Raw genomic sequence first — 24,876 nt, forward strand, 5'->3', positions numbered from 1 at the left:
GCACCATGTTGTATGAAATGAGTGCACTTGGTATCAGAGGGTTATCAGCTGCCTCCCAGTCTTAACACTGTACAAACATGAGCAAATCACTCAATTTTAACTATAACCATTGAGCATAACAGTACTTTTCCTATAAATAGCACAGTAGTAAACATTTTGATATTGACCAATTTAATTGAAGATCAAATTTAAGTGAAGGGCTGGTAGGAAGATTCAATTAAAGATATGTCTGTATACGAGCTTTGGAAATTCATAGACATTATACAAAAGTGATATGTTAGGATTACCTGTTTGGTGGCTTGTGGAACATTTTTTGCCCCTAATGCTAATTTCCAAATACTATGTGGAATGTGTTAATAGAATGCGTTGATTAATAACACACTCACCCATCACCCTCTCCTTCATTATTCATTCAAAAAAAAGGCAAATTAAAACTTATGTGTCAGCAAGGGAGAATCTAAGTTTTATGGGGCCAAATCTTTAAAAGTTGGAAAGCTGTATTTAAGAACAAGATGACAAAAATTACTAATGTAAACTAAACCACAGAACTATGCAGTAGTCTAATTAAAATACCTTGCTTTTATAAATTTTGCAAAAACTTAGGATCATGTGAAAACACTGGGGAGGATCCATCCAGGAGGTGCTGGGGATAGCCTGGTGAAGGTTGTACACCACAACTTAAGCTTATTTAGCTTTGTGCCAAATCCATCTCTGTGAGTAAGCATATAGATAGAGGAATCAGAAAAAACTTAGTTGGCTTGCCCATAAGAAGTTCACAATTCAGTGGGCACACAGATGTGTACAAAAATCAGTGTAATGGAACAGATGTTTTGACCTAAATGCTATTAAACTTGAAAACACATTAATTACTTTAATTAAAAGCATCGTAAAATACATCATGGTGAGAATGGATCTGACTGTGGCAGTGAGAGCATCAAGGTGGAGGTATTACACTCTTAGATTTGAGTCATTGGGTGACATCAGAACCAAAGCAATTCTTTCTGCTCTCCTTGAGAGCTCTCTCCTGGAGAGCAACATAGTTCAGGGCACTAAAAAGAGACCCTTCAGTTGGGATACAACAGTAATTCCAACTTCGGAAGATATTAAATCACGTTTTCAAACAATGTATAATAACATTGGAAACTCTCATGACCTAGAGTTGAATGTAAAATCTAAATTAAGACAGAGCCCGAAAACAATACTGAAAAGAAAATATCTAATGTTATGATGTTCAATATAGAAATATATTTAAACATTTTCTTAAGTAGCAAAACCAAAATGGTACTAATTGCTTACATCACAAAGACATGTAAAAAAAAAAACCCATAGGATTCTACTTATTTTTTTCAGTTGTGATGAATTTTAAGATCATATTTAGCACCATCCCCCACCACCCCCACCCTAATCTGCCAGAATTCTAGCATTTCCAGAGACAGGTAAAAATATTTTTTGGTACTACATGGACCAGGATAAACCCATTTTTCTCTTTTGATATGTAGATTATTCTGCACTGAAAAATCAATCAAGAATCAATTATTTCAAGAAAAAGTTGAGGTGAATTCTCAACTTTTAGAGAAACATAAAAACAGAGAAAATATAGTGGGAATGGGTCAAATTAGCATCAGGAAATGTTTAAAATATACTTGCTTAAGTAAAAATATCAACAGTTAATTTTGAAATGCGAGGATCCATTTATAACCAATTTCTTTCTCTTGGATGTAGGTGAGAAAGTGAGAACTACAAGTTTGTATGAATCGTACTTTCTGGACTTTTAATTTTCATTTTATTTCTTTTACTAAGCAGAGAGAAAAAGAGAATATTCCTTCAGGAATCAGGGAAATCAATTAAATGATCTATGGAACGATTTCTAGCTATTCATTTCTATGATGTACAGTATCATTAGTATCTCAAGATAGACCTAAATGAAATTATTGAAACCTGTACACATTGCTTACATCTTGCAAAGCTTGTCTAAACAATTTACATTTGAGCATTTTCTTGACCTGCTTGATCAAGATCTTATTTCTTCTCACAGAGTTATGTGCACTAATCAGGATGAATTCTCTTCATGAAAAGGAAGGTAGGGGCATCTGGCTAGCTTAGTGGGTCAAGCATGAGAGTCTTCATCTCAGGGTCATGAGTTCAAGCCCCATGCTGGGCATGGAGCTCACTTTAAAAACAAAAAGAAAAGAAAAGAAAGAAAAAGAAAATAGAGAAGAAAAGAAGAAAGAAAAGGAATGTAGAAAAGGCAAACAGATAAACTATGCCAAAACTGTTGTGTCAATCACTTCTTTTTTTGTAAATATTAACTTAGATAATATACTGCAAAAATTTTACAGATTATAAAGCATTACACTTTAATGTGGTAGTAATTATTGTATTTTAACTAGTTCTAATTTACCTATTAATAAACTGTTATGATTTGCGAACTCTTAATAATTCTCACAGATATTCAACTTTAAGAGCCAGGGATGGTGCAGCAGTTTGGTATTGAGGGTAGAGGAACCAGCACTGACCAGACAGAAAAAGAATCAGGTGAATGGAGGCAAAGAATGAAGAACAATTTCTGTGAAAGTTTTCCTGAGGTTTATAATTCAGATGAAGTATGTCAGCGAGATTTTGGTCTATTTATCTCATTAACTTTATTTTTTTTTTTTTTTTTTTTTTTTAAATTTTTTTTCAACGTTTTTTATTTATTTTTGGGACAGAGAGAGACAGAGCATGAATGGGGGAGGGGCAGAGAGAGAAGGAGACACAGAATCGGAAACAGGCTCCAGGCTCCGAGCCATCAGCCCAGAGCCTGACGCGGGGCTCGAACTCACGGACCGCGAGATCGTGACCTGGCTGAAGTCGGACGCTTAACCGACTGCGCCACCCAGGCGCCCCTATCTCATTAACTTTAAAAGTAGTCTCAGAAAGGAGAGCTGGTCTAAAGGAGGATTAACTGTGCCCACACAGAGCAAGTGATTTCAGAAAATTGGAGGTAAAATACTTAAGAATTTTCTAGGTCTGGAATATCATTTGACATTGCCTTCTTATATAACAACCACACTATGTGGGAAACTATGGCAAGGCAGAGTCAAAACAGAACAAGGGGAATTCAGCCAGATCTTGCTGGAATTTTGGCTCACCCAGTTTTTATGATAAAAATATATTTTATTTGCCATATAACTAGAATCTCAAAAGAAACATGAATTCAATCTAAGATGTTTCAAAAATTCAGAAAGTCCCCATATAACTTTGTGTGGACATATTAATATAAACTGATTAAATTATGATTTAGGTCCATTAAATTTCTCTCTTTAGAAAGGGATGAATAGGAGCATGTATCCTGTGTAATTAGAACTCATCTTATCTCCTGCCACATGTGGATATCGTACTGTCCAGGGAAGTCACCAACTAAGAGCTTTCCTCACTTCCTCTGTCAGAAAATGTTAATCAAAACTTGCTGTAAAACGAAAGCTGATGTCATTAATCAATTTTTAAAACTAGAGTGGGGTTTTCTCAGTTATTCAAAACTGCTACAGTAGGGTCACCTGGGTGGCTCAGATGGTCGTGTCCTATTTCAGCTCAGGTCATGATCTCACGGTTCGTGAGTTCGAGCCCTGCATTGGGCTCTGTGCTGACAGCTCAGCATGTGGAGCCTGCTTCGGATTCTGTGTCTCCCTCCCTCTCTCTGCCCCTCCCCCCATTAATGTTCTGTTTCTCAGAAATGAATAAACGTTTAAAAAAATGAAAAACCGCTAAAGATTTATCTATATGAGTGCCTATGTTCTAACAAAAACACATTACCCTTATTATATTTTCCCAAAATTAATTATGCTAGTAGATTTGGCTATTAGAACTGGGCCATAATTCAAGTCTAATGGTTGAATACGCCAAACATATAAGATTTTGGGGTTGTTTGTTTTTCTTTTAAAAGTTACTACAAGTGCTCAGTTTGTTAAGTGTGCAACTCTTGATTTCGGTTCAGGTCATGGTTTGTGAGTTCAAGCCCTATATTGGATGTGATGGAGTCTGCTTGGGATTCTCTCTCTCACTTTCTGTCTGCCCCTCCCCCACTTATGCACATGCTCACGCTCTCTCTCTCTCTCTCTCTCTCTTTCACACTTTCTCTCCCAACAAATAAATTTAAAAGTTTTTTTTTCAGTTAGTGATAAATTACTAATGTACTAAATAATGAATTTCATGTTTTTTTGTAATAGAATCTTCATTTTGGCAAAGTTTTCACAAACAGCACATCGTACAAAGAACCTGGGTACCTGAAAAGTTTCCCCATTAATGACAAGGTCTTGTTGTTTTTTTTTTTATTGTGGTAAAATACACATAACTTACATTAAGTTACACAACCAACACCACCATCTATCACCATAACTCTTTACATCTTTCAAGACTGTAACTCTGTACCTATTATACAATAACCCCCCAAGACCTCCTCCTCTAAGACCCTGACACCCAACAGTCCTCTTGATTTTTTACCTCCCCTTTCCCACACCTGAGCATCTGATAGCCTCCATTCTACTCTCTGTTGCTATGAGTTCACCTTTTCTCACCCATTCTTTAGCTTGTAGCTTGCGACAAGTTACTCAATCTCCAACCTTCGTTTTCCTCATATGTAAAATGGAAAGAATGACTATTTCATAAGACTGTTGTAAGAGTTACGTAACATTGTACATGTGAAATACTTATGAAAGTGTTTAATAAATATTAACTTATTATTCTGCCGGGCCATAGACCCACCAGATTAGAGAACATGATTCTTATTCATTGTTGCTTTTATAATGCCTGGCACATAGAAGTCTCTCCATATACATTTAATGAATAAATGAAGGAATGAATGGACCATTCCGTAACTATTCCAAAGCACTTGCCATAAACAAAGTGAAATTTAACTTTAATTCCTTAAAATGAAGGTAAGATGATGAAAAATAGTAACAAGGAATGTCTCCTAGGCAAACCATAAGAGACACTTAAATACAGAGAACAAAGTGAGGATTGATGGTGAGGGGATGGGGGGGGTAGGAAGGAGGGAAAAACAATTATGGGCATCAAGGAGAGCATTTGTTGGGATGAGCACTGGGTCTTGTAAGTAAATGATTAATCATGGGAATCTACTCCCGAAGCCAAGATCACACTGCATACACTGTATGTTAGCTAACTTGACGATAAATTATATATATACTAAAAAAAAAAAAAAAAAAAAAAAAAAAAAAAAAAAAAAGAATGTCTCCTATTAGAGCTCTTTTCTCTGTTAGGGATTATTGTTGCTTATAAATAGAGTCTAGAAGAGGGTATTCTAACTAGCAATATTTTAAAACATTTTTAATATGTACTTTATTAAGTGTTGGAAGTCTCTGTCTTCCGATATGAATATGCACATAATAGTCAGAAGGAAAAGTTTTTCATTATTTTGAGCCTCTCTGTGTCATACCACATTATCTTTGCCTTCACTCCAAAATATTGCCTATTTCAATAGGACAGTGAGTCATCAGCCTGACAACATGTAATTTATTTCATTTAATGAGTTTCTTGCTGTTCAAATATAAGAGTTGCCTTCACATCTTGTTCACACATTTGTTTTCTGCTAGTGATTTGTTCCATTGTGTTACCAGTTATCTTATTATTTGTGACTCTCTGATCACATCCGCTCAGCAGTGCTGCAGAGGAGAGAGGCAGTGAGGATGGGCGCATTTTTGCTAACTCAGAAGAGGCCGCTCTTCTTACTTCGCTCTGGAGGACATACCATCGAGTAATTCACAGCTCGCTCCCCAGCCCCCACAGGCCCGAACGCGTTGCAGCAAATGTAGCGACGGGAGGAAGAAAACAAACAACTCTGACAAAGATGTGTCACTTATGGGAGCAGACATTTTACTTCCCAAAAGCTGAAAATACATAACGACCAAAAGCAGGAACCAGGGATGCATTCCTGTGCCCGAGGCAGCGCTGTGTACCCGAACTTGCTGGCTTTCAGAGCCCTGTGGCCTCTCTAATCTACGAGGGCTAGGCCTCCCAGCCAGTCCCACAGATGCAGCATCCCCCAAACCATCACAGATCTCTAGGTGTCTAGTGACTGCTGGAGCCCAGGGAATTCAACTTCTTTTCCACTTCTTTTCTCCAGCATCCTTCACTAAATCTCTTAGTCACATTAAAACAAAAACACATTACAATGAGACAACACAAGGCGGTATGTTTCTCCCTTCCGTCCTTTTCCTTCTTTTTTCCTACACTTGTCTTTTCCCCTACTTCTCCCTTTCTATGTTAGACAATGCAAGAGTTCTCCTTTGAGAAATTTGGTCCATATCTAGATATTCATTTTTCTGCCGGACAGACACCATCTAACTCTTTTGTTTAGTTCTGGCTTAGGCTAACACACATAAGCTATTTAAAAGCTTCAGCGATACATTAGTGGTGAGCATTTGGGCACTAACAATTATTTGAAAATTATTTAGTTTTGCTATATAATCAAAGGATGTTTCATTAAGGCCAAAACAACTAATATTTCATTGCACTGATGGTTATATAATCATTTACATTGGTAGAGAACAAGATCTTAGGAGTATTGACAAATAATACATATAATCAAATGGTCACATCTCTATTTTAGAAAGAAAAAAGAGATTTGTGGGAATATCAGGAGTCTATCCTGATCTATTCTTAACACAGCTCATGAAAGGCCATGTTAAAAAGAATATTTACTTATGGTGCTCGTTGTTCTGCCCTGGTTCAGAAAAACATTTGCTATAAAGTACTATTTCTAGAAAATAGTAAGAGGAAGCTTATTGGAGTTGAACACAGATTAGTCTAGGTGAAAATATACCAATGTCTTCTACTCTACATTTTAATTTTTTTAATGTTTTTATTTATTTTTGAGAGAGAGAGAGAGAGAGCACTCAATCAGGAGAGGGGCAGAGAGAGAGAGTGTCTGTGTCTGTAGACACAGAATCCGAAGCAGCCTCCAGGCTCTGATGTGGGTCTCGAACCCACAAGCTGTGAGATCATTACCTGAGCTGAAGTCGGATGCTTAACAGACTGAGCCACCCAGGTGCCCCCCTACTCTACATTTTAAAAGCAGAGGACATTTTATCCTGAATTTTATCATTCTGAAATTCTGCCTCTGCTGTACAAGTCATTTAATCTTCTCAAGGGGTCATCACCCAGTCTGTAAAGCGGAAATCCAAGTTCCTTCTTCACAGGATTATTGTGAGTACTAATGTATGTATGTGTGTGTATGCAAGTAAAAGCCCTACAACATATGTACATAATAAAAGTAAATATTAAAGTGGAGTAAGTTAAATTTCCCAGAAATAAAATTAGTTTTTGATCTTAGAAAAAGGGCTACCCCTTTAGAGAGGGGATATTATATATTTAAATGTTAAGTCCATTAAACATCTTCATATTGGGGTGCATGGGTGGCTCAGTCGGTTAAGCATCTGGCTTTGGCTCAGGTCATGATCTTGCAGTTCGTGAGTTCGAGCCCATGTCGGGCTCTGTGCTGACAGCTTACAGCATGGAACCTGCTTCAGATTCTGTGTCTGCCTCTTTCTCTGCCCCTCCACTGCTCACACTGTCTCTCTCTCTCTCTCAAAAATAAATATTTAAAAAAATCTTCATATCAATATTCTAATTTCCAGATTATGAAATGTAATTTAAACATAGGTAACACAGCTCCCTCTAGCTGAATAATTGCATATTTCAGATGTTCTTCTCCAGTCTCACACTGACTTCTTTAAACTCTATCATCAAATTATTATTACCTCAGTTCACTAGTTTTTCTGCAGTCATTAACAATATTTAAGCAGCTTACTGCTATGATCAAATATTAGTAAAAGTTTCTGAAGAATTTGCTGCCTAAGCCAAAGAATAACAGCACCGACTGGAGAAAAACACCCCATTTTCTGAAACTGATTATAAACAGTATCCTTTTTCAGAACAGGTTCAACTAGTAGGTAGAGCATAATATTCTTTAGATTGCAATCTTCTTAGTCCTTGAAACAGTCCACCACTTGACTGTGTATGAAGTATATGTAAAGACTGAGTGATACAATATATTTTAAAACTTTTCAATAAATATGACATCATCAGATTGTGAAGTATGTCTTAGGGGCTGCTGAGGAAAAAAATATCTGAAGGCATTTTGAAGATGTGTATATTAATTGAGTACTGACAGTATAGCTTGTATTTAACAGAACAATTGACTCCTCACATTTTTAGATTTTATGATTATCCATTTATTTTTAAAATTATGTAAGACATGCAGAGGAATTTAAAAATAGTAGAACCCCTGTTTGTGATATTTATAGCACATATGTTTTCACAGGCAAATTTAAGCTAATGATGTCATATAAGACTAATGATGCAGTCATGCTTATCACTGAGACAATTTCAGGAAACCATCACTTTCAGGTAGTAAACAGAAAGTCATACATATATTTTGTCCCACATTTTAGGAGCGTGTGTATGCGTGGTTGGGTAGCTCTTGACATTTGAGAAAATGCAGAAGGGTCCTGCTGATTCCAAACTAATCTGCCAACATGACATACTGTCAATTGTGCCCGTTATTTTGCTTGAAATTACAAAAGTGAGATGTTATTGGAAAATGGAGACAGTAATCATGAGCAAATCAGACAACATGACTTCGTAAGTAATTCCATAAATTACCAGTTCAGTCAATGAACAAGGGAGGAGCTATTTCATCAAGAAAGATTTAAAACTCAAACGTATATTTATGAATTCCACTCAACCTCTTTCCTATCAGTGTATCAATATGGATCACTTTGTTATTCAAGGGCAAACACATGTTTTATTCTACTTTGAATTCAGTGTTACATTTGGCAAAGAACTGTTACTAAATAAAAAAAAAAGAACAGAGGAATATCAAGTGAGAGGTGAAACACAGCAGGTAGGTTTTAGGAACAGTTAGGAAGGATGCTGGGAAGCAGAACTGATTCTTCCTGTGTTATAAAGAATAGTGGAAGCAACTGAATGGAGCCAATGAGTAGGAGTGTTGACAGTAACAAGGTCACCTCAGCTACTGGGAACCATAAAGGAGCAATACCAAGGATTGGTGCTAAAAATTTTACAAATCATTAATTTATATATCATCTCCTCTGACACTACCAAATGCCTAAGATTTTGAGAGACGAACAGAGTTATCAAGATCATGTGAACTGCCCAAAGAGACACAGAGCCAACATGTGACTCCTTCTATTCTAGAAAGATTTAAACCCTTTACTCTTTATTGTTTATTTTTTGAAAGATACTTAGAATTTATCCTAGCTCTAGATTGCAAAAAAAGTTTTTTTGTATATTCATGATCAACATATGTTTCAAAATGCTAAGATGGTACTTCCCAAAACATGGTCTAGGGGCCAGCTACCTTACCAGTATTTGGATGTACTTGTTAATAAAATAGATTTCTGAAAAACTCCCAAGAATAATTAGAGTCTCTGTGGGAATAACCCAGGTATCTACTTTTTAATCAAGCTTCCCAGGTAATTTGTGGGCATACTACAAAAACTATAGTTCAAAAAACATTGTATTGTAGTAAGTGTATTAAGTGAAAGTCAAAATATTTCCAACACTCACAGACAACAATCAAATGTGTTCTGAATTCATTAGACCACATCTTTAAGCGGTGCACACTGAAAATCAGAAGATAACTAACATTTAACATTCAATAACTCATCTCTTAAAATTATGTCTGCACTGTACTTTGTTGTGGCTTTTGGTCTGGGTGAGAATTGAATATCCTGTATGTCTACATCTGATTTACTTTACCGCATCATAATGAATAAGGCATTTTGACATATTGCTTTGACTAACACCTAGAAGTTTCCTTACTATTAAATGAGACTTGTGGGACTATAATGACATGACTGAAATGTACTATTAACTTCTCTTGCAGCCCAACAGCCGTTCAAACTGATCTGAGATAGCTGGACTACGTCAAAGTAATGTGTTTCATGATACCTTCCTTGTGAATCATATCTAACAATCCAAAATAGGATTGAATAAGTCTTTGACATCAGGAAAAAAATTCCCATGCCAGCAAGACAGAACTTTCCCTTTTGCTCTCCCACAGACTCGCAAGAGAATGAAACCTGGGAAGAAACCATACCAGATGGAAACATGCACTCAACTTACACTGGGAGTTTTAAAGACTTCCTGGGCTGTCAGCTCTCCTCTGTATGACTTTATTCCTCTGCAGAGATGGCCATGTCTAATACCAAGGCTTCACTGCTACGGCCACTCTGCTTTCTGAAGCTCCATTTGTAGCCATTCTCCCTAAAGCAGCTGCTTCTTGCTCCACAATATCTGTTAAGTCTTACATGTAAAAGAGCAGGTATTTATACTACCTCACCAACCTCAAGGCTGAGAATAAAGGCTCAAGAATAAAGCCTCAAGGCTCAAGAATAAAATTTCTTACTGTCTTCTGACAAGAGGCCCATCCATGATTGAAGAACGAGGCTAATGATCTTATATCTCCTAATCGCTGCTGTTCAGGTTGAGATACCGTACAGAAGGAAAGAGCAGGATATAACCTTGACATTCTATTTTTCAAATAACAGGGGAGAATCACTAACTGTAGGTCGTTATATCAGTATTTAAACTGAGGAGCGATTCCTACCAAAATAATTTAGGCCCCTATTCCTAGAAACAATAGAAGAGAATTTTTTTTTTAATTTTTTTAATGTTTTTATTTATTTTTGAGACAGAGAGAGACAGAGCATGAATGGGGGAGGGGCAGAGAGAAAGGGAGACCCAGAATCGGAAGCAGGCTCCAGGCTCTGAGCCATCAGCCCAGAGCCCGACGCAGGGCTCGAACTCACAGACCGCAAGATCGTGACCTGAGCCGAAGTCGGACGCTTAACCGACTGAGTCACCCAGGCGCCCCGAAGAGAATTATTTTTTTTTTTATTTTTTTTTTCAACATTTATTTATTTTTGGGACAGAGAGAGACAGAGCATGAACGGGGGAGGGGCAGAGAGAGAGGGAGACACAGAATCGGAAACAGGCTCCAGGCTCTGAGCCATCAGCCCAGAGCCTGACGCGGGGCTCGAACTCACGGACCGCGAGATCGTGACCTGGCTGAAGTCGGACGCCCAACCGACTGCGCCACCCAGGCGCCCCGAGAATTATTTTTAAATGCACTTCAATTAAATTAAACAATACGTATTTAATAAGCATTTATTTTTGAAACACATGTAAGAGGGTATCTATGAACATTTGTGCACTTTAATCAGATATCAGTTTTTATTGGGTGCTGTTCAAAGATCAAGAAATTTGTTTTATTTCCTTTAAAGATTATAAAATAATCATATAAACATAGCTGGATGATCCTTTTTAATTATTCATTCCTTCCACACTATTTATGAAGCACCCGTCAAGTAGCAACATTTTGTAGCAACAGCAAAAGTATTGGTAAATCAAGCATATACATTCAGTGACAGAGTTTCTAGATGTAAACGCCTCAGCAACAGTTCGTCTCATTCCTTTTACCATACTCCATATTGCTTAACACAAAGCCTTACTCATTAAAGGCACACAATTAACATTGGTTGAATAAGTTTATGGAATAATTACTAAAAGCAAATCATTGGTCTATATTTGACAGGTAGATCCATGCAAGCAGGTGGAAGTGCCAACAGTAAAAGCATACAGAAGGAAAGTAAAGGTTAAAGTCCGAGAAGTCTGCAGAGTTTAATATGGCCAGGGCATACACTCATGGGAGAATTAGAAAAAAGATCAGTGGGAAGAAAATGGAATCAAATTATGGAACCTTAAATACCAAATGTTGAACTTTGATTTCATAGGTGGTGAGTGAGTTTCCCTTGCTGAATTGTTCTGCAGGAAAATATCATCATTCTATTTGATCCCAAGTGCTCCGGTTGATGAACACTGTGTTCTTCAGTCTCCTTTTCAGTGTTCCATTCACAGAAGAAATACTGGGGAAGCTCCCTAATTCTCTCCCTATTCTCATGCTCTTTTGTGGAAGTTTCTGATTTATAACAACAATGTAGTCTTGAGCTATACAAAGAATTTTACTCCTTGTTATTCAAATTTGTATCAAATATTAGTTAAATTTCCCATAAGACAAGAGTGGATATATCCCTCCACTTAAATACAATTTCAGAACAAAGATATGGCTAATGCAAAGTCTGAAGTCTAAAGGAAAGGGATTCCACAGTTTCTGATACTGCCTTTGTTTTCTCTTAACGTAAGGAATTATTTCTTTTTATCAAACTCAAGTCTTATCAAACAACAAGTACTTATTGAGCACCTACTGTATGAAAGGGCCCAGACAAACCTCAGTTAGTATTAGAAGTAGAGGCAAATTTTCAATCTTCAGATACTTAGAGTCTACTTAAGCACACGTATCATAACGATCTCACTGGATCTATCTGTGATCCCGGTTACCAAGAGGAATCCATGCCAGAATTTTATTATTTTAAGGAACATGTATCGAAATATCTGAAGCTCAGTGAATAATACAAAGTTTAATTTGATCTTCAAAAAAGTTAACTATTTTATACTCTGTCTCAAAATTTGTCAGTGGTACAACAACACTTCATACTTCCTTCAATACCTATTGAGTATTTTGTGTTATACTATACATTATACTAGGTTATAGAAATTATAATACTATAGCATATTTATACTTTATAATCATATTATATATGCTATAATTAGAATTAGAAATATTTTAGAAATTAAAAGATCAATTAAATAATCCTTAGCTTCATAGTTAATATAACCGCACTCCATTATCTCTCAACTTGAAAGGCAGACTCTGTTCTAGAAGCTTATTATTAATATTCATATGAACTCAAATGATACAGTAATTATTATTAACCTCAGTTTATAAATGAGAAAACAATGTCTCTTCTATATTTCAAGACTTAAATCAAGCTTTCTATTTGTAGGAAAATCTAACCTCTGGCAATGTCCTATGAGAGCTTCTCCCTTGTCTAAAATCATGGAGCATTTGTTTGACTCACTCATGGATTCCTTATTATTAGGTTCTTGTTTATCTTCAAATGCCAGGCCACTTCCAACTGAATATAGGGACACTTTATTAGAAGACTTATTTGAAGACAATTTCAAGAACTAAGGGGTGAAAAAAATATTTTGGAGAAATGGTTTCTTAGCCAAAATTTGGTATTTTTGACAGGTCTTGATGGCTTATGAAGATAAATATAGCAGAACATCTGACTATAAAACTGTCTTGAAAAGTCTGTGCATATGGTCACAGCATTTTAGATTTTTACATTATCAAAAGGTAATGAGATTAAAACACAAGAATGTAGATACAGTGAGAATTCTTTCATATGGCTATTTCATTTGGGCAAATTATTTCAGCAACTGGCAAGTAGGAACACTAATATGTACTTACTTGTGAGAACTATATGAAAAAATGTAAATAAGACACCTATATTACTCTTTCTTAATCTCTAACTAGATTAGAATTTCTGAGTAAAAAGAACATGCCTTATACATATCTTCATATTCCTATTGGGGCCTCAAAACCTTGCACAGTGTGAGATCAATAAATGTGTGCACATGTGCATGTGAGTGTATTTGTGTGTGTATTTAATGCCACTGAAGATATGTCATAGAAGAAAGCTGATAATTAAAAGAAAAAGCACTACACCTGTGAATGGCTATGTAACTGCCTTCATTTGGAAGTCTTTAAGCACAAGAATCACTACTAAAGAGTTAACATTGGTTTGAAGATAATTCCATGCATTTCTACAATTGGGAGGAATGATACAACACCACTTCTCTTCCAAGATCTAATGAATTCTCTAATGCTGTGAGGTTGCCAATACAATTTCCAGTGTAGATATGTAAAGTCAGTAATTTACTTGTAATTTATTTAGCAAATGTAGAAATGGTTATATAGGCAATTATATTTGTTTTACAATATTTAAGGGTCTATCATGTACCCTGTGTTAGGTCCATAGAGATTCAACAGACCCAAGCTCGATGGTCCTCAGACCTGTGAGAAATAAACAGTTTGGAAGTAGAAGGTGAGGGAAAGAGAGAAGCTCAGGGGTGAGTTCTCACCTCTTGACTTGCCCATTGGTGTGGAAGATGCTGCCACTTGGCAAAGGGGAAGTAGGGTTTTGGTGGAGAGTGAGTTGGCCAAAAATTTAGTTTTGAATGTGCTGGGTTTCAGTTTCCCATTATACATCCAAATGGAGACACCAAGTAAATATTTGAATAAATGAGACCAGAATTTTTGGAGGGGGTTGGGGTTGGGAATAGGTACCTGGAAGTGATCTGCATAGAAATACTATGTGAAGCCCAGTAACAGATAGAACCTTCAAGTCAATTTGTATTATGCAGTGGAAAAATGAAACAAAGATAAAAGAAACAGCAGAAATATAAACCTAAAATGATTTCCCCCCATCATGGTCCTCTCACTAACTAAAAACATAAAATAAGGGAAGAAAGCAGTAACAGCTGTAAATATTGGCAGGAGCCCTGCAGCCCTTTGCTCTATTGCCAGAATTATTTACTTTCTTCGAGTTTCTATGAGTTTAGAAGAAATGCTGTTGGCTTTTGCTCAAAAATTCTTGCTGAATTAAAACAGATTTTTTAAAATGCTTCTTGGTGTTTTGAAGATTTAAGGAATATACCATGACTGTAGTTTCAGTTTTTTAGAATAAACATATTAGAAATTCATAGGTTTCAGAAATTCATCCTCTCTTATTTTTGTGAGCTAGTTTTGAATGCATCAGGCTTATTAAGGTTACTAAAAGACTTTTAGTCCTATTCAAGAAAATATCAGTGGTGAATTCAATATGTCCATATTTATATCTCCAAATCTCAAATTATCATTGATATTTTAAGAAATTTGATTTAGCTGGAAAATTAAACTCCCTACATGACCATACAGAAATGATATAATGATCTCCACAGTTAAGATGAAAAAAGTTAGGCAATTATTTTATTATTATTATTATTATTAAGCAGTAAACTTTAGGTAAAGGCAGTATTTTCACATAAATTATTTAAGTGACCATTCATACTTTACTTGTATTTGAGCTATCTCTGAAATCTTTAGTAATAATAATGATAATAATAATAATAACAACAGATTATCCCTGCTTAATATTTTTTGGTATTTTAATAAGTATTTTTTCCTCTATCAATAGGTATATTTTGCTTCCAGCTTCATCATGTTTTCGTTTATTCACCCTCTAGTTGTTTTCATTTGTGTTTGTTTCCATTTGCTTAGAATAATGTGTCTTAAATTTCTGGGAATGATTTATATCATTACATACTAAACCTCTCTGACTCTCAGCATTCCAGCAGAAACAAAAGCACCACGTACTGCCTTTTATATTCCCTTTTAAATACGTCATCTAATAAGATGTTGGTAAATTGCCTTATAGTCAAGTCTGGTAAAAAGTTAAAAATTCCAGGTTGCAAATCTCTTGCCCTTGCAGAAGTGAGCTTCTTAAGAAACTAAGAGTATACAGTTATTGGATAAGTTACATCCCCCAAAACGTTCAGTATTTTTATCAAAGGAAGATATCTTAACTAAATCAGGTATTATTCCTAGTACACATGCAGGAGATTTGTCGATTACTATAGATACTCAGCCTCAGGTCTTCCTTTAAAATGCCAAGAGTGATGATTGTTTAATTATGGTGGTTCTGTCATCTCCTGTTAGTGTGCCTCCTTGTTTGGGAAGGATTCCATTTTGTTTTTTGCAACTAGTATTTTTATTTGAAAGTCAGTACCTAATGTTTTGCTGAGAATAAGAAACTCCCCTGACATATCTGAACATACATATTATTTCATAAAGCTGAAAACCCCCATTGACCACAGCATCTTTAGGGGTATACATAGTGACATAGATTTTTTAAACCTGAGATTAGTTCAACTACACTGTTATGTCCTTCCCACCACTTTCTGCTAATTGCATCTAATCTATACACCTTTCACCTTTAGACATGCCTGATGCAAAGGTGCAACCTCTCAGTGGTAGATCTTTAACTTTATCAGCCAGCTGGCTCCTTGGCTACAACTGAGCTGCATAAAAAGGACAAACTTTTGCAATATAACTATGGTATGGAAGAGTTCAATTTATTGTTTCATTAAACAAGTATTTTAGCACATTTTCATGCAAAGATGAAAAGGTAGAAGACTCAATATTGTCAAGATGTCAGTTCTTCTTAACTTGATCTATAGATTCAATACAATCCAAATCAAAATCCCAGCAAGTTATTTTATATTATTTTGTGTGTTGAAAACCAATTCTAAAGTTTAGATGGAGAGGTAAAAGACCCAGAATAACCAACACAATATTGAAAGAAAATAACAAAGGCAGAGGACTGCCACTGCCTGACTTCAAGACTTACTATAACGCTATAGTAAACAAGACAGTGTGATACTGGTGAAAGAAAAATAGATCAATGGAACAGAATAGAGAGCCCAGAAATAGACCCACATAAATATAGCTAACTGATCTTTGACAAAGGAACAAAGGCAATACAATGGAGCAAAGATCATCTTTTCAACAAATGGAGTTGGAAAAACTGGATACCCACACACAAAATCTGACTCTGGGCACAGACTTTACACTCTTCACAAAATGGATCACAGACCCAAATGTAAAATGCAAAACTACAAAACTCCTAGAAAGTAACATAGGAGAAAACCTAGGTGACCTTGGGTATGGTGATAACTTTTTAGATATAACACCAAAGACATAATCTCTGGAGAAAATAATTGATAAGCTGGACTTCATTAAAATTAAAGGCTCTAGCTGTCCAAAAGTCAATATGAAAAGAATTAGAAGGTAGGCTACAGAATGGGAGAAAATATTTGCAAAAGACATATCTGATAAAGAACTATTATGCAAAATACACAAAGAACTCTTAAAACTCAACAAGAAAACAACCTGATTTAAAAATGCACAAAAGATCTGAAGAGAGACATCAGCAAAAAAGATATACAGATGGCAGATAAGCATATGAAAAGATGTTCAACAACACATGTCAATAAGGGAATTGCAAATCAAAACAAGAAAATACCACTTAGAATGGCTCAAATCCAGAATACTCACAACATCAAATGCCGGTGAGTGTGTGAAGCAACTAGAAATCTTATTCATTTCCTGTGGGAATGCAAAAATGGTACAGCCACTTTGGAAGACGGGTTGACAGTTTCTTACAAAACTAAACATACTCAGAGCATTTGATCCGGCACTCTTACTCCTTTCAAATGACACTAGGAGTATTCCCGGATCTTTATCATTCTTAGAATTTACAATGGATACATCTGTATTTGATTTTTATTAATAATCTTTATATAGTTTTAGGGACTAATATCCCATGAGTAGTAGCCCAGTAAAAGAAATTAACTTATTTGTTGAATACTTACTATGCTCCAGATACTGGGCAGGTGTTCTACATATCTTTTATCTTCACAATAACCAATAGGTAACTGCTATTAACCACAATTAACAAATCAAGAAAATGAGGTTAAGAGCAGTTACACAACTTATCAATGATAATAAATCTTCATCCACAGCACTGTGATCATCTTCAATCTGCTCATCATTAGAACATGAATACAGCAGTTCAGTTCTTCCGGGGTCCCTGTCAAGTACTTGATTTGAGTTACCTCTTTTAATACTATTATGACACACTGAGGTGCTTAATATAATGATCCACAGTTTTTATGTGAGGGCATATAGTCAGAGAGATTGAGTATATTTCTTCTGTTATTGTGACAAAATATGCACATCATAAAATTTACCATTTAATCATTTTAAGTGTACAGTTCATATCATTTTGTAACCATCACCACTGCCCACGTCTAGATATTTTTTTAAATGTTTATTTATTTTGAGAGAGAGAGAGAGAGTGAGTACACATGTGCACAAGCAGTGGAGGGGCAAAGAGAGAGGGAGAGAGCATCCCAAGAAGGCTCCATCAGCACAGAGCCCAACTCAGGACTCGATCTCACAAACCATGAAATCATGATCTGAGCCAAAATCGAGTTGGGCTTTCAATCAACTGAGCCACCCAGGCACCCCTCCAGATCTTTTTACTATTCCCAAACTGAAGCTAGAGTGTTTTCTAATATTGGAGATATGATATGGTCCCCATCCTTTCATGGCCCACTAAATTTAAAATAATAATAAATGCATCAATGCGGGTGACAAGGTTCTGCCTTGTTTAATTCCTGCTTGCCTATCACATGCTTTTCATCCAACTCAAGCGTTTCTCAGAATGCGACCTAAACTGACTTTCCTTAGAGAAGCTGTCTGTCAATTCCCAAGTGAAATCAGGTTTTCCAATGACACTTTCATAGTTCCCTGTGCCTTCCCTTTATTGCAAGTATGCTTTTTATGATTGGACACTTATTAATGACTTTTGCCCCCATTGGTCTATAAACTTCAAAGAGGAAGCTCTAGCTAGAAGCTACCACCTGCATATTTCACAGGAAATGCTCAATAAACATTAAAAAAAATTTTTTTTAATGTTTATTTATTTTTGAGACAGAGAGAGACAGAGCATGAATGGGGGAGGGGCAGAGAGAGAGGGAGACACAAAATCGGAAGCAGGCTCCAGGCTCTGAGCCATCAGCCCAGAGCCCGACGCGGGGCTCGAACTTGCGAACCGTGAGATCGTGACCTGAGCTGAAGTCGGACGTTCAACCGACTGAGCCACCCAGGCGCCCCTCAATAAACATTTTTTAAAAATCCCTAAATATATAAATTAATAAATGCCTTCAGAATTATTTCATCGACCTAAAAAACAATGATTATATGTTTGTACATCACCTGAAGTGATAAACTGAAGAGACTGAAAAGAGAAGGAAGAACCTATCAATTGCCCTTTTCTCTTTCTTCAATCACATTCTAACTGTCTTGGTAATTTTTTTTGTTTTAAACCACTCATAGCATCCCCTCTCTTTGCCTTTTCCTCTTCACATCATGGCTAAAATCCATTCACTGAGGGTCAGTGATTCCAATTACAACTCCAGCCACTTCTCACCAACGTTTTAAAGAAATCTCCCTAATTTATTTGTAAATGAATTAGGCAGAACAGGTAGAAAGTGAATTTCCTAAGATAGTGGATTGAACCCTTACAGATAATCACTTGAGAAGGAAATTTTCAATGCTTTAACTTTTTATATTTCCATTCAAAATACTTTAAGGATTTCAAGTGACTGGCTCCATGAAGCAAATAATCTGCTGGCCCAGGCCTGCGTACTTAACCGGCATGCTATAGTGGGGCAAAGTGAGAGGCAGTTGGGGGAATGAGGCTTGTTCTTTGTCCACATGAGTGGGTATCTGCCACACTGTTCAACCTTGTTTTGCTTGTGGAGAACCACCTAGCTGGCTAGATTCTTACTCTGTTGAACCAATAAAGTGTTCCCATAGTCACTACATCAAACCTGGAGAAAGTCCTGCTGTCTTCCCTAGCAATCAGGTAATAGAAATGTGTAAAGAATAATTACTGGCAAAAGAAAAAAAAACAAATAAACACAGACAAGCCTATTTGTTTACTTTTCACTTAAGCACATTTCTTTAAACCCCTAATCTTTAGTCTGGAACAAATAACCATAAGTTAAGATTGCAAACCATACCCCAGTTTATTCCTTTTCCTTAGAAACCAGGGATGAAAAATCTGTGACTTGAATTGCCTTTCAGTGTTGATTTTTAATACTCAAAATATTACTTTTTAAAGTTTAAACTAATGTATCTCTAAAGAGTCCTTTTTATAATGTGTATATTATTTTAACAGATTTCTATGAAAAATTAGTAACTGATTTTTCAGAATGTGGATAATTTTTAAAATATGAATATATTAAGGAAACTGATAATACTACCATAGTTGCTTTCAAATATAAAAAATCTATAATAGGGAATAAGAACATTTAAATCATTATGAAGTAAAATTATTCAGAATACAAATAAGGCTTAAATTTGTCATCATAAATTAGGACTAATGGTTCTCAAGCTTTTGTGGTGATAAACTGTTTTTGATAATCTAATGAAACCTATCTAACATCTTCCACAAATAATGCAAACCCACACACAACATTTGATATATACTATGTTAAAACCATGAGGCTAGTTTTAAAGTTCTCTAAGAAAAGGACCCATGGCTATGCTGTCGGTTGGTTTATCCCAAGTTCTTTCCACAGAACCTGAAACATGGAAACCACCCACTGAATATTTGTTAAACACATGAATTTAGCATTATTATGGAAGCTTACCCAAATAGAGTTCAAAATTTAGTAAAACTCAGATTTTAAACAATTAGAAAAGAGGCGAAACTATTATTTGCATACTATGTGATTATATACAAGAATAGGAAAGAAATGGATTTAAATAAAATACTAGAATTAAGAGCAAAGTGGCTACAAAGAAGATAAATATAAACCAAACAATGGTTTTCTTGAGTACTAATGATAAATATTTGAAAATAAGAAAAATATTTATTTAAGTATTTAATATAAAATATTTATAATATTAACAAACATAATTATTTAGTAGTACTTTTTAAAATTTGTTTTAAAAGTTTATTTATTTATTTTGAGAGAGAGAGAAAGAACATGAATGAGCAGGGGAGGGGCAGAGAGAGAGAGGGAGAGAGAGAGAATCCCAAGCAGACTCCATACTGTCAGCGCAGAGCCCAATGCAGAGCTCAAACCCACAAACCGTGAGGTCATGACATGATCTAAAACTTGATCCACCACTCAACTGACTGAGCTACCCAGGAACCCTTCTAATAGGATTCTTAAAAAATAGTGTGAAGAAAAAAACTGTAATTGTTTACTGATAGATGTAGAAGCAGTGTTGAAAAATTGGAGAAATACATCTTTTCCCTTAGTAAGAAGACTCAATATTATAATTGCTTTTACAAAACAATGTACTTGTAATCAAAATAGAAATGGGATTTCTCTAAACTTGACAGAATAGATCTCAATTTCACTAGAGGATAAAAATGGATGAAAAGGACATTAAGAACATTTTGAGACAAGTAATAGTTCATGCTAGCAACACATTTACCACTAACTACTTTACATATATTTAATCCTCATAGAATCCTCACAGTAAATCTCTGAGGCAAATGCTATACATATCTCAGTTTTATAGATAGAGAAATTAAAAAAAAAAAAAACAAATATGTAAAGCAATTATCCAAGGTCATATAATTAATTAGTTTGGATGTTGGGATTTACCTGCAGGCAGTTCAGCTCTAGAGTTCATATGCTTAAATACTATGCCAAATTGTCTCCCAAAGCTAATAAAATGAGAAAATCCCAACAGATAGAAAACTATAAAAGTAATCTCCATCTATAAAAGTGTGATGCTCTTCCAAGATAAAAAGATTCAATAATAGGTAACATTTCCTGGGCATTTGCTATGTGCCATATACCTTAGATATATTATTTCATTTACCCCTCACAATTACCCTATGATACAGACTCTTTGACAAACTCAGGCACATAGATGCGGAAGATGGTGGTGGTATTGTGTGCGGGAGCTGAGATCTGACCCCAGGCTTACGCTTACAATGCATATATTTTCCATTTGTCAAAATGCTAACAGATAAAAATATAAATGTAATTTCATAGAGGACACTGAAGCAATTAGACAGTTGGAAAACTAAATAAACACTCCAGTCTCACTTCATACACCAAAATAAACTCAGACAAATTACAGGTTGAAACGTAATGTAAAAATCAAACCCACTGAAGAACAAACTAATAGAAAAAGGAAAAGCATATATCAATCTCTGAATAAAAGAAAATGCAGAGGGGAATTTGAAAATATAAACTGAGGGAAAGCTTCAAAAAGATTACAGACACAGCTATATGGAGCTCACAGCAAAAGATATGAAAAATTATTAAGATTACAATAGATCCATTTATGAAAAACATGGTTAGATACTTATATGAAGGAAAAATATGAATGATTAAAAAATAAACCAAAACGGGTGCCTGGGTGGATCAGTTGGTTAAGTGTCCAATTCCGGATTTTGGCTTAAGTGATGATCTCATAGTTTATGAGTTCAAGGCCCACATCAGACTCTGTGGTGGCAGTGCAGAACCTGCTTGGGATTCTCTTTCTCTCTCCCCCTCTCTCTCTGTCCTTCCCCTGCTCATGGTCACTCGCTCTGTCTCTTTCTCTTTCAAAATAAATAAATAAACTTCAAAGACTAAAAAAAATGCAAGTTTTAAAAAACGCTATGTATATTTTACCTGATCAAATTTTCACAGCATTAAAATTAATAATACTCATTGTTGGCATGGATGCAATGATTAATATTTTCTCATTTTGCTGCAAGCAGCAGTAACCAAGACAATCTTTTGAGAAAATAATTCAGTAATATGCATTAAGGGCTTTTAAAGAAATCTATTCTAGTGAAATAACTGGAGATATTTCTATTTTACTACAGCAAGATGGTAAAATATCAGGCAGGACTTAAAATTATGCATCATAATAATCAGAATCAGAATCACAAAATCTCATACTATACTATTATGTAAAAAGCAGCACTAAATATAATAGATTATGATTTCAAAAATGCAAGGTATACAAAAGATTCTCAACTGAATAGAAGGGAGAAGAAAGAGAAATAGTATTGAAAGTAAAGAAATAAAACAAAATTTTAGAAATACATCAGGATACATAATAAATTATAATAAATATAAATGGATAAAACTAATTTATCTGCAGAAATCAGGGAATTTCATAACTTAAAAAAAACTGTAAAAACATTTAGCTAGCATTACTGAGTATTTAGAATAAATATGAAGTAATAATACCAAAATATGGTTATTTCTGTGTGGCAGTATGGGTGATCTCTATTATTTGCTTTATATTTTCTACAATCCAAATTTTCCTGTGATAAAGGATACATTAATAGTCAAAAAATTATTAAAGCTAAAATTAACATGAGTTCATTTATTTTATTTTTTTTTAATATGAAATTTGTTGTCAAATTGGTTTCCATACAACACCCAGTGCTCATGCCAACAGGTGCCCTCCTCAATACCCATCACCCACCCTCCCCTCTCTCCCACCCCCCATCAACCCTCAGTTTATTCTCAGTTTTTAAGAGTCTCTTATGGTTTGGCTCCCTCCCTAACTGTTTTTTTTCCTTCCCCTCCCCCATGGTCTTCTGTTAAGTTTCTCAGGATCCACATAACAGTGAAAACATTCGGTATCTGTCTTTCTCTGTATGACTTATTTCACTTAGCATTAACACTCTCCATGAGTTTATTTTTATGTTTATGTGTATTTCTTTTAAAAGTGACTATTTTGACAAAATATCATTATATGCTTACAATGTTATCTTTGCCCAAATAAATAACAAATTATGTGGAAGTTCAGTGCAACATAAATAAAAACTATTTCAAAAATGAAGCTATTTAAGTAAACCAATAACAGATTCCCTCTGGGTATAGCTTTACTAGATTATTTTTCCATTTTCTACATCAGAACATGCTACCACTGCACTTGTTTGTTGCAGGATGGAAGATTGCTCTGTAGGGAATTTCATCTTCGAATTGCGTTTCCTAGAAACTTCCTTGAAGCCAGAGTCTTCTTTAATATCAATCACTCGTATCTATGGAAAATGCTTAAAAACGTCTCTATTATCCTGTGAATAAACAATGAAAATTGGACCAGCAGACAGTTGCAAAGTGAGAAAAGCATTATCAATTCCATAATCACTAGAAATCTCTTATTCACTTTGGATGCCTATGCTTTAAACAGGGAAAAATATATTTGAATTTTTTCAGTCATATGATTTCAGTAATACTGTTAACTAACTGTCAAGGATCTGGATTGAAAAACAACAGATACCATAACTATATCATCCTTATTTTCTCAAGACCAGAAATAATTAGCAACTGAATCTAAGGAATACCTTTAACTTAAAAGAGCAGGCTTCTCATTAGATCATACACTACCTTGAATGAAAATTAGAAATACTCAGGACTCTTTAAAAAAAAAAATAATGTTCATTTACTTACTTTGGAGAAAGAGAGAGAAAGAGAGAGCCCAAGTGGGGGAGAAACACAGAATGAGAGGGAGACACAGAATCTGAACCAGGCTCCAGGCTCTGAGGTGTCAATGCAGAGCCTGATGCGAGGCTCAAACTCACTAAGCTGAAGTTGGACACTTAACCAACTGAGCCACCCAGGCGACCCAACTATCTGGGACTTTTTTAAAACATGCCCACGTCCTGGTTGAAAACCTCAGTTATTCTGTCTTGAGTGATGATTAAAAGCTCATCACTGGGGCACCTGGGTGGCTCAGTCGGTTGAGCGTCCGACTTCGCCTCAGGTCATGATCTCACGGTCCGTGAGTTCGAGCCCCGCGTCAGGCTCTGTGCTGACAGCTCAGAGCCTGGAGCCTGTTTCAGATTCTGTGTCTCCCTCTCTCTCTCTGCCCCTCCCCTGTTCGCACTCTGTCTCTGTCTCAAGAACAAATAAACATTAGAAAAATTAAAAAAAAAAAAAAAAAAAAAAAAAAAAAGCTCATCAGGTGATGCTAACATATGTCCTGAGTTGAAAACCATTGCATCGTTACAGGATCTGCAGTATCAGTTTTTGTTTCCCTCATACTGTAGTGTTGTACGTATGAAGGAAGTGGTGTAGTAAGTGGTAACTAAAGTTTGTGGAATAAATTAATAAAATATTATCTTCAGGCCTATCTTAAATATATTAATTTATACATATTTTCTATGATTGAAAGGTAAATTTCAAATAAACCATATAGAACCCAAAATGAAAAGTCAAAACCTTTTAGAATGTCTTTATTTTACTATAAAATATTTTACTTTTACTACATATTTATTATGCTGAATTCAAATCATTTTATAAAGAGAT

At 35.4% G+C, this 24,876-nt stretch overlaps 1 protein-coding gene across 5 annotated transcripts in view; it reads right to left on the minus strand.

The window, feature by feature from the left end:
• The window catches only part of CNTN1 (contactin 1), a 368,724-nt gene that overhangs the window by 177,207 nt on the left and 166,641 nt on the right, over positions 1-24,876 (minus strand). The gene's annotated exons all lie outside the window — the stretch shown is intronic.

This window comes from Neofelis nebulosa, chromosome 8 (genome assembly GCF_028018385.1).
Source record: "Neofelis nebulosa isolate mNeoNeb1 chromosome 8, mNeoNeb1.pri, whole genome shotgun sequence".
In the NCBI taxonomy this organism is placed as follows: Eukaryota; Metazoa; Chordata; class Mammalia; order Carnivora; family Felidae; genus Neofelis; species Neofelis nebulosa.